We start from the raw sequence: 10,224 nt of genomic DNA on the forward strand, positions 1-10,224 counted from the left end.
TTTTCCAATCTTTGTTGTGATTCTGTGTTTCTCCTGGATCTCCAGAGAGTTTCAGGCTTGAGGAGAGAATATCAATAGCCCGCATGTCCTCTAGGATGTTTTCCTGCCACCATCACAATGTTTCTGCGGATCAGATCTTCTATTTCTTTTAATGACTGTAGTGGAACAACAAAAATTATTCATTTTGGGAAACATGAAAATCAACAAAGCAATAACGTCTAAGTAAGGGTATAATTTTGCTCCCTTTTTGTGCAGTAAGCTCAAAGGCAAAAGGTAAGAATCAATTGGTGGCTCTTCAGGTATTTCATAAATCCATAATTATATCAGATGCATTTAAAAACTGAAGCAAAGAGCTACGTAAATTCAACAGAACTTGTAAAGTAGATGTGGCCCACTGCAGTGAAAGAAATACTGGATTTTCTAACTGGGTCTGGATGGTCTGGTTTCTGATCAGAATCCCATCAGGAGATGGCTAGGTCACCTCTCATAAAGTCCCTAATTCCTCTGAACTCTATTTTTATATCTATGAAATGGGAATAACAATATTTGCTTTTCTCACCTCACGGGGTTGATGAAATATAAAATGACATATATGCAAGTGTTTAGAAAATATTAGAATGAATATAATGCACTAACACCTTATTAGAGGAGATGTAGTTTTCTTTAATAGTCATACCGTTCTTTAGGAACTTTGTCCAGAAAATCCTACAATGCTCATAAGAGAATTCTTGCTTTTAAGATGTTCATTTCGTATTCTAAAATATTTGCATGTAAATGTGTATGAATGTTTATATTTTTCTGCTTTTTCCCCTCTCTCTACCTTCCCAATTCCCAATAGCACTCCTGGTTAACTCCTACTGATCTTTGTGTGTGTGTGTTTTAAGATTTTATTTATTTATTTGTCAGAGGGAGAAAGCACAAGCAGGGGGAGCTGCAGGCAGAGGGAGAAGCAGGCTCAATCTCTGGACCCTGGGATCATGACCTGAGCCAAAGGCAGATGCTTAACTTACTGAGCCACTCAGGCATTCCTCCTCCTGATCTTTGAAAATTCATTTCAGTGTTACTTCCTTCAAGAAACCTTCTCCCCATCCCATAAGTCTGGGTTGGTGCCCTACTGCTGTGCTTTTAAAAATCATTTAGTTTATCTTGCACTGTATTTTCCACATATTTTTATGATTACTTTTCTGTCTCTTCTGCTGGATTGTGAGAACCTTGAGAGTGGACTCTGTGTTTTAACCACTTGAATTCCCAAGGTCTACCAGTGTTTTCACATAGTAGGCACTCAGATTTTGTTGTACTAGTAATTTCTGGTCTTATCACATACATGGGAAAGTACAGATGTTCCTATTCCAAAGTGAAGGGCCAGGGACTAAATAGATTTATCTCTTGCCATAGTAAACTGAGTTTCTTTTCTTTAGAAACTGTGGTAGGCAGAATGGTTCCCCTGAGATGTCCACATCCTAATCCTGAAAACTGTGAACACATTTTGTAATGGGGTGAAAGGGATTTTGCAGATGTATTAGGGTCACATACCTTAACATAGGGAGATCACCCTGGACTATCTGGATGGCCCCAATCTAATCACATGAACCCTTCAAAGCAGAGAACTTTCTTTGGCTGGAGGCAGAATAGATGCAGCAGAAGGAGAAGTCGGCAAGGGTCCAAGGGCACGAAGGACTTGATATGATGTTGCTGGCCCTGAGTGTAGGCAGCTGTGTGCAAAGAGCAAAGGGAGACCTGTAGGGGTTGAGAGAAGGTTTCTGGTTGACAGCCTGCAAGAAGTGGGGGCCTCAGCCCCACGTCCACGAGGGACTGAATTCTACCAACCAAGTGAATGCGTCCAGAAGCAGATTCTCTTCCAAAGTCTCCAGATAAAGTGTTCAGGTTGGCCTAGAGCTTGATTTCAGCCTTGTGAGACCCACAGCTGAGAAACCAGTCTAGTCTACCTGGACTTCTGACTTAAGACCTGTGATATAATAAAGTTGTGTTGTTATATATCACTGTGTTTGTGGTAATTGGTTAGGGCAGCAACAGAAAATAGAGACATTAATTTACTAGCTCCAAAAGATCAGATTTTGGAAAACTATCATAAAGGTGGAGTAGTTTGGATCTGCAAGAGATGATGTAAATCCCCAAAGGAAAGTTGCCCAGTGTGCAATCCTTGGAATGGTGACAGCACAGTGGTGGGTAACAGTGTTGGCTGGCATGGCCACCCCCACGAAATCCAGTGCAGGCCAATCCATGCACCCCTGGGGATTTACTTAATTTCTTCTAGATTTGAAGCTGGTTGCAAGTTTGATTGGGTTCGGCAGGGCAGGGCAGGAGAGGTTGGAGAAATAGCAAAAGCTAGTTTGGAAATCCTTTTCCCTCAGAATCATGAATTATGAAGCTATTTCTTCCCAGTCTACTAACTTCTAGAGTTCCTCTTAAGAAATCTAATGTTGTTCTGATTCTTAATTCTTTGGACATGTTACTTTTTTCCTGCCTGAATTTCTTTTGATCTTTTCTTCATTCCTGATATTCTGAAATTTAAAATGACATACCTTGGAATTATTTCTTATTGTTCATTGTGCTGGATACTCAATAGGTCCTTTTCAAAGTTTTTTTTTTTCAGTTCTGGAAAATTTTCTTGTATTATTTCTTTGCTAATTTTTTCTTTTCTCTCTCTCTCTGTGGGGTTCTTTGTGGAATTCTTACTAATAAAATATTAGAATACTAGATTGATTGTACAGATTTCTCATTTTTCCTCTATTTGTGTACCTATTTATTTTCTAATTTCTTCATCTTTGACTTCTGATTTTTCTATTTAAATTTTAAAATTTCTGGTGTCATTTTTTAAAAATTAAAATTTTTTTTCTTGTTACAAGTATATATGTATATTTTTTAATAACATCATTTGTTTCTGGGGATGTGATTGTTTTTCTTATTTCTTTGAGGATATTCTAGTTTTTTTTTTTTTTTTTTTAAAGATTTTATTTATTTATTTGACAGAGAGACACAGCGAGAGAGGGAGGAACACAAGCAGGGGGAGTGGGGGAGGGAGAAGCAGGCTTCCCGCCGAGCAGGGAGCCCGATGTGGGACTCGATCCCAGGACCCTGGGATCATGACCTGAGCCGAAGGCAGACGCTTAACGACTGAGCCACCCAGGCGCCCCAGAGGATATTCTAGTTTTTTAAAAGTTTTCTTCTGTGTGTTGTTTCTGTTCTCTCTGAATTGCCTTTCTTTACTTTATTTTGGTTCCTCTATTTCACATTACAGACTTCGCTCAAATGTATGGTGTCCTTGGCTGTCTGTTCATATTAAATTGTAAGGTTCTAAAAAGTTGAGTTAAAACTCCATGTGCTTGGTGGGTTGGGCTGACTGGTCACTTTGATCAGGCAGGACTTGTAGGTCTTTTCTCTGTGGTTCTTCAGCTTCTGTAATGATGAACACTCAAATTTACTATTGGAGCTGTATATCTGAATCATGGCTTTCTGGAAACCATGACGGTATGATCATCCCTTGTATGATGGTTAATAATTAGATGCTACAGTCAGACTGCCTGGTTTCAAAGTTCTGCTCTGTCACTTCTGACTTGTTGTACCTGTTTCCTCATTTGTAAAATGAGGACACTAACAGTATCTACTTTATGGGATAGTTGTTAGGGTTGAGCAATTAATTACAAATACAGTGCCTAAAGTATTTGAAACATAATGAGTGTTCAATGAGTTACCCATTTTTACTATCATTGTTGTCATTGTTATTAATTCAGTGTAATTCCCTGTTGTGCCTCATCCCTCCTTCCATTGCCTTAGCATGCAGCTTCTCTGGTTTGGTGTTTCTAGAGTAGAAACCTCTCACTTTCTGTCAAAGTGGAGGATGAGCAGTCTCCTGACTGAGTAGAGTTGGGAAGGGGATTTTGGAAATGTACCAGCTCCTTCTCCTGGCTTTTAATCAATATTCTGGATCTGCATTCCCATCCCTCACCACTTCAGAGATAACTGGTGTCACCAGTTCCCGTCCTTTCTGGGGGTTAGGGGCACAAGCAGGTTTTCTCACCATTGAGTTTCCCTTTGGAGGCACTTAATTTCCAGATTTCTCTGTCTGCTAAGCTGGTGACCACCACTCGTCTATCCCACTGTGGTTTCTTGTCTAGTATGTATCTCCACTCCTGTTCTCTTTGCCTAGAGAGTTTACACCTTCTGTGTTCCTTTACCAATAGTCTAATTGGGTATGAAGAGGGAATGAAAATCAACTTATGTATCCAGTTGGCCATGTTAACTACAAGGCCACTGGCCTCATCATCTATGAAATGAGGGGTTACAGTGGATAAACTTTAAGGCGTTTTCCTTCACTAAAAATCTTTGCTCCTTTGTAAGGTTTAGATTTAATGTAATTCCCAGCTGATCACAGCTAGATTCTTTATCACTTAGCTCAGTCTCAGAATAGTAGTGATTATTTTTGCTTTTGTTGTTTTGAATCTCTTTGAGCAAGAGACCTGCGGTGTAGCAAATTATATCTTGTGTACAAATTAGAGTAAACTGAAAAACACAGGTGACTTTTGTTCCCTTCTTCATCACAAAGACCTTTTCAATACACCTGATTGATTGTAAAGGAAACTCCATGAGCAGATGTGAATTACTGGGACTCTGCTGATAGTAATTTGGGTGCTATAGTATTTATCATGCTGTGCTATTTGGCAAGTAGGAAGCTTTTAAACTTTTTGTTCTTTCAAAAAAAAAAAAGTCCTAAAAGAAGATGATACAAAAATTTGAATTAGGGAGAAGTTTCTTTTCTATGAAGAATCACGGAGAATGTCTTGATAAATCAGTAAAAATCCTGTTTTTAAGATGGCTTAGGTCAGATTTTTGTCACTTAATCTAGATGCAGAAGGGTACATTGTCTTCCTCTCTGGATCTCCACCAGGTTGCCTGACACTTTGTACTTACAGCCTCAGTGTCTGTCCCTATTTGCTGTGGTCACTAGAATTAACGACTAACTCTAATGTGTTCTATGTTGGTATCCAGGAGAGAAGCTTCCACAAGATAATGAATATTTCCAAGAGGGTGGGTTATATGGCATTTAAAATAAATAACAGCTTCTTAGGGTTTGGTGTAATCCATTGCATGTGGTTTTTGTTTGTTTCAGTGTCATGGCATAGGGGATGGGAATACATCCCTCAGAAAGTTTTCAATTAAAACAGGAATCCTAAATAATGAAAGGAAGGGAGACATTAACAGTTTTTTTTCCTCTAATACTCCCAATTACTTTGGACATAAAATATGATTAAAGGTTTGTAGAAAAAGAGATTAATGCATCAGTATTGACAATTTTGGGTTCATCGGTGATGCAATCTGAAAAACATTTATTTCATTTGGAATTAGTCTCTCCCCCCCAAATAATTCTTATCATATTTGGAATGGCTTTTTTTATCATAGTAATTATGGTATATGCTGTTGGTTGACTACCCAGAGGCTCGCCTTCCTTTATCCTTGCTACCACCCCAAATTTTATTCAGGTAAAAAGTGGCCATCTTCTTCAGGGACTTTGGGAATCTCCTGGGACTCTGGTGTCCCAAGTCCAAGGGCTAAATCCTGATAGGTCTTAGGCAGCCATGGTTCTTTTATCCCCCTTGCCATTGACTGGAGTAGGACTGAGCGTGGGATGTGATTTTGGCCAGTGAAATGTGAGGTAAAGTCCACAGACTGGCGTTTGGGAAGGTAATCTCTGTTCCTGATGAAGGACCCAGAGAAGGGCTGTGTCATGTGTAAATACGATGTTCAGCGCAGCCACGGCCGTTTTGCAGCTACGGGTAGACGTTCTTAAGGACCTCAAGGAGGATGGCAGAGTAGAAAGACAAAAGGAGCTGGAATATTGATAACGTTGCCAAGCAGCTGACTTGGTTAATATGGGACAATATCATCTTTGAACTTTGCATTCAGTGGAATATACATTTCTTTATCATTTAAGCCATTTAAAAAAAAATGCTGGTTCTTCAGTTATTCATAACTGAAATAATCCCAATACAGTAATAAAAAACAAGCTTAATGCTTTAACTCTTTGGACTAAGACTTTTCTTCTGTTCTTTCTCCATATGTGAGAAAAGTATGAAATAAAAAATAAAAATAAGAATTGCAAATGTGAAAGGATCACAGAATGTCAGCAGTGAAAGAGACTTTAACAAATTATTTAAGAAACAACTACTTGTTGAGATAGAATTGTGCTAGATCCAGGATATAGCAGAGAAAGAGACATTGTCCCTGCTCTTTTGGAACTTATATTCTAGTGGATCTTAGAGAGTATTTGATCTAATCTTATTACACAGAAAGGGACAACTTTTATATCATTCAGTGTTGGTGTAATTTTTTGGTTACTTAGTTAAGAGGGTAGATCCTGTTGGAGGAAAGGCTATATACATTTGTGGTTCCTTTGCTTTTGAACATGAACAAAAGAGCTAGCTCTTGCTTGTCTGACTACCTGAAGGTTTTGGTTATCTAGGGCTGGGCCTGGAGCTGAGTCTGGGTATAAGCGAGAAGAGAGCTGAATTTTTGTGTATAATGGAGTAAGAGGAATTTAGAATTAGTGTGTGTGTGTGTGTGTGTGTGTGCGCACCCGCACGCACATGTATGCACGTGTCTCACATACACGTGAAACAGCAAGATGATCAATGTCTGGGTGCTAACTGAAGTAGGGAAACCAGTGAGAAATCCCCTGTGTCATGGTGGCCAGAAGGACTTTTAGGATGAGATGACTACTATGTAGTTTTAAAGTTATTTGCTGCATCATGCAGGAATGTAGCTCTCTGACAGTGACCTAGAAAACTTCAGCGAAAGTTTTGCTACACATCACAGGCTTTGTTCCCTTGTTGCTTCAGTGGGGAATCAGGGAGATAAAGGATTGACCTCAAGGCATAGAGCAGAGAATGGGAATTCAGCAGAGGTAGGAAAATATACCTCATTCTTCATCTGCCTCTCCCTGGGAACTTTACAGACATCTTGAAGAGGTCTCTACACTTAACACTGGATGTGGAATGGGATGTGACCTCTTTAATTTCCATCATTAGGGACATCGGGATTAGAGTCCTGGTGGCTGCAGGACTCCTCACATGAGTGATTTTTCACTTATTGGGAACTGCCTTCTCCTGTAGACAGTAAGCTCCTTGAGGCCACGGGCTATGTCTGTTTTAACAAGTTCACACCTGGCAGTGTTTTGCCCCTGGCAATAAGTATTCAATTAGGATTTATTAAATAGTTCCCTCCTAATAGGGAAAAACTATCATTTACATATTCATCGCCTCCCCTCTGCCCTCAGCTTGCTGAGGGGAAGAAGCCAAGCCCCTCTTGCTGCCTCCCCCAGCATAATGATGTGTTGCCAGGTGGGTTCCTGGGCCAACCACTGACTGCTTGTGGATGATGGGGAGACCGGAGAAGTTGGGAGAAGCCTGCCAGGCTGGCACTGGAAATATCAGAGAACTACTGACAAGAGAAAAGTAGTAGATTCAGACAGTGGGAGGGGAGACAGAAAAGACATTTTGTGCGAGCTGAGTTTGAGAGGTTTCGGGAGCTTGGAGAGGGAAAAGAGGGTCCCTGGGGGCAAGTGCAAGGCCTATGAAAGCACGCACAGAAATGAGATTCTTCTGTAGGCAAAAACTGGCAGGAAGAGCTGGTTTCTATCATGTTTGCTGTGTGTTAACAGTGGGATCTCTGGACAATTTTAATAGATTTCATAGAGATAAAAAATTGCTTCTTGGTTATTTCTAACTTTAATTCTTTGAATGAGACTCCCGGCTAGGGCTGACTTCAAGATGAGAAGAGGCCAGGGGGGCGGAGCAAGATGACGGAGGAGTAGGAGACCTGGATTTCCTCTGGTCTCAGGAATTCAGCTGAAGAGGGATCAAACCATTCTGAACACCTACGAACTCAACAGGAGATCGAAGAAGAGAGTAGCAACAACTCTCTGAACAGAGAAGCGACTGCTAACTGGAAGGTAGGACGTGCGGAGAAGTGAATCCGAGGCGATATTTGGGAGGATAGACGGCGGGGGAGGGGCCTCTGTCGGCCACTTCTGGCAAGTGATAGAGCAGCGGAGCACAAAATTGGAACTTTTATTTTTTTAATTATTTTTTTTTGATACATTATCTTCTTTTACTCAAATACCAGTCTGATCACACATGGTCCAAGAACACTCAAATAATAAGCCACATATAAACAGATGTTAAAGTTTGGTCTTCAAACATGATAGCCAATGAGGCTACACTTGCCTATGATCTTGCCGACATAAAACCACATCCACACCTAGGTGGCCACCAAACCATTCAGCAGAGCTTCCTTAACTGTGAGCTGTTTGAAGCTACCAGTTTGACCACTCTTGACTATTTTTTTCAGGCTCTGAATAGCTGTAGGGATCTCAGCAGGGGTTGGAGGAACCAGCTCAACCTTGGCATAGTGCCAAAATGTGGCCAGTCGAGGCTTTGAGGAAGTCACAGCAGCGTTCACCAGCGCCGGGGCCTTCTCTGCGAGGTTACGGACAAACTGGGCCATAGTTCCAAGCTGGAAGGTCCGTCGCCCCGGGCGGCCGCTGAATGTCCACAAAATTGGAACTTTTAGAAGTCGGTTCCACTGAGGGACGTCACTCCAGTGGCTAAGTGGGAGGTGGAAACCTCACGGGACAGTGTGGACTCAGGACCCTCGGGGTCACAGAAAGACCGGGGGTGCCTGAGTGCAGCAGAGCTCCCAGGTATCGGACCGGGGAAGCCGGCTGCAGAGATGGAGCTGAGGCACGGCCTCTCAGCTCGGGGTGGCCATAAACTGTGATCCGCGGCCCAGTCTGGCCACTGCCCTCCAGCAGGGACCCAACAAGCGGCAGAGCCGGGGAGACTCCCCTTCATCCCCCCGGGAGGAGCGGCGCGGGAGCACACTGCAGGGATCTGCTGGGTTTGGAGACTCCACACGGGGTCGGGTGCCAGAGATAGAAACGCTTGGTCACAGGCCGGGTGAGCACGGAGTGCCTCCGGAGACGGGGGAGACGGGAGTGATTGACTGCTTTTCTCTGGGGGCGCACTGAGGAGCAGGGCCCCGAGTTCTCAGCTCCTCCGGGCAGAGATTGGGAGGCCACCATTTTCACCATGGTCCTCCAAAGCTGTATCGAGAGCTTGCAGGGAACAAAAGCTCCTGAGAGCAAACCCGAGCAGATTGCTTAGCCCGGACTCACAAGGGCGGGGCAATTCTGCCTCTGGCAAAGACATTTGGGAACCACAGCGACAGGCCCCTCCCCCAGAAGATCAGCACGAACAGCCAGCAAGCCAAGACCAAGTTTACCGATCAAGGAGAACGGGAGAACTCCAGCGCTAGGGGAATACTGCACATAGAATTCATGGCTTTTTTACCATAATTCATTAGTTTTTCAAAGTTAATTTTTTAACTGTTTTTTTTGAATTTTTCTTTTTCCCCTTTTCAACCAACATCTTATCAATCCTTTTTTAAAAAAAACATTTTTTATTTTTCATTTTTAGAGTCATATTTTATCCCTTCATAGTAGTTACCCTTATTTTTGGCATATATATATAAATTCTTCTCTCTTTAAAATTTTGAGATACAGTTTCTTCTAACAGATCAAAATATACCCTAAATCACTAGTGTATGGCTTTGTTTTAGTCTCCTGCCTGATCACATTCTCTCCCTTTTTTTTTCTTTTCTTTTTTTTAGTCTTCTTTTTTCTTCTTTCAAACAACTTCTTATCAATTCCGTTTATAAAATCTTTTATAATTTTCATCTTTACAGTCATCTTCCAACCCTTCATTGTATCAACCCTTATTTTGTACATATATAAGTCTTTCTTCCTTTAAAATTTTAGGAGGCACTTTCTTCTAACAGACCAAAATACACCCAAAATCTAGTGTGTGGCACTGATCTATGTACTAGCCTGATCATATTTGATCATAGTCTGTTTTTTTTTTTTTTTTTTTTTTTTTGGTTTTTTTTTTTTTATCTTTTTCTTTTTCTCTTTCTTTTTTCTTTCTTTCCCTTTCTTTTCCCCTGGTTTCAGGTCTTTTCAGATTTGTGTAGAGTATATTTGCTGGGGACGTTGTTAACCTGTTAGCATTTTGTTCTCTCATTCATCTGTTCTCCTCTGAACAAAATGACAAGACGAAAAAAATCACCTCAGCAAAAAGAACAAGAGGTAGTACTGTCTGCCAGGGACCTACTCAATATGGACATTAGTACAATGTTGGACCTAGAGTTCAG

At 41.4% G+C, this 10,224-nt stretch overlaps 1 pseudogene; it reads right to left on the minus strand.

Annotated features, from left to right (window-relative positions):
• Nucleotides 1-8,243: 8,243 nt before the first annotated feature.
• Nucleotides 8,244-8,544, minus strand: LOC112832065 (ATP synthase F(0) complex subunit g, mitochondrial pseudogene; annotated as a pseudogene).
• Nucleotides 8,545-10,224: the final 1,680 nt, after the last annotated feature.

Source organism: Callorhinus ursinus, unplaced genomic scaffold (genome assembly GCF_003265705.2).
Source record: "Callorhinus ursinus isolate GAN/ISIS: 27379988/994484 unplaced genomic scaffold, GSC_fseal_2.0 scaffold14, whole genome shotgun sequence".
Classification (NCBI taxonomy): domain Eukaryota; kingdom Metazoa; phylum Chordata; class Mammalia; order Carnivora; family Otariidae; genus Callorhinus; species Callorhinus ursinus.